Below are 1,097 nucleotides of genomic sequence, written 5' to 3'. Positions count from 1 at the left end.
AGAGGGTGAGTATGAGACAGAGCCATGACATTGGATGAGGATTGGGGTGAGTGGTAGTGGTGAGCTGAGTAATGGGGAGGTGAGGAAGTGGTGAGGAAGTAAAGGTAAGTTGAGGATGAGCTTTGAGTGGGTGTGAGGAGTGATGTGATGGAGTAGTGTTGGCAGCGCAGAATGAGTTGGGGGGTGGGGGCGGTGATGTGGAAGACACTATTTCGGAGAATGAGTAAGTGTACTCACTTTGACTGACCTGGTTAGGTCATTGAAGCACTTCCTGCACTGGATCCAGGTGTGGGAGATGTTACTGCTGCTGGTGACCTCCTCTGCCACCTCGAGCCAGGCCTTCTTGGGGGCAGAGGCAGGCCACTTCCTCCCGTCCGCCAGGTAGAACACATCCCTCCTCCTCTTCACCCCATCCAGTAACACCTGGGGTGAGACATCATTGAATCTAGGAGCAGCCTTTCCCCTGGGCTGCTCCATTGTGCTGTGTGGGTGTTTGGTCCAGGAGCAGCCATTGGAGGACTGCCCCTTTAAATAGAGCTCCTCCAGCTGACAGCCTGTGATGTGGGTGGACAGTCTGCCCGCTGTGCAGCTTTCAGACGGCAAACCCGGAAACCACGTTAAGTGACTTCAATTTACCCACGATTGTGTGGGAAACGGATCTTTTTTATTGGGGGGATTTCCCACGCACACTTTCCCACCTGTCCTAATATCTCTTTATATGGCGCGGTGTCAAATTTTGGTTGATAATCGTCCCTGTGAAGCACCTTGGGACGTTTACTACATTAAAGGTGTGATATGTAAATACAGGTTGTTGTTTGTTGGTAAAATGTTAAGACTGAAACTGTGACTGTTTTGTTGACCATTGTGTGCTTTGCTTCCTTGGTCGCTGCTTATTGGTTATCTGCCGAAATAGTTTGTAAAGTGGGTGAAAACACTGGACTTTGACACCATGGAAACACCAACATTGGATGGAGAAGGGAGTGCTCCCCCCCCCGGCTAAAGGTGAATGATTCCCCTCTCCCCTGAAAGAGGTTGAGAATTGGGGGGTAGTAGGGAAGAAACAGCACTCAGAAAATAAATGAAACCCAGACAAGAGC

This window comes from Heptranchias perlo (assembly GCF_035084215.1).
Source record: "Heptranchias perlo isolate sHepPer1 chromosome 15 unlocalized genomic scaffold, sHepPer1.hap1 SUPER_15_unloc_1, whole genome shotgun sequence".
In the NCBI taxonomy this organism is placed as follows: Eukaryota; Metazoa; Chordata; class Chondrichthyes; order Hexanchiformes; family Hexanchidae; genus Heptranchias; species Heptranchias perlo.
Note: the sequence above shows the minus strand (reverse complement) of the source record.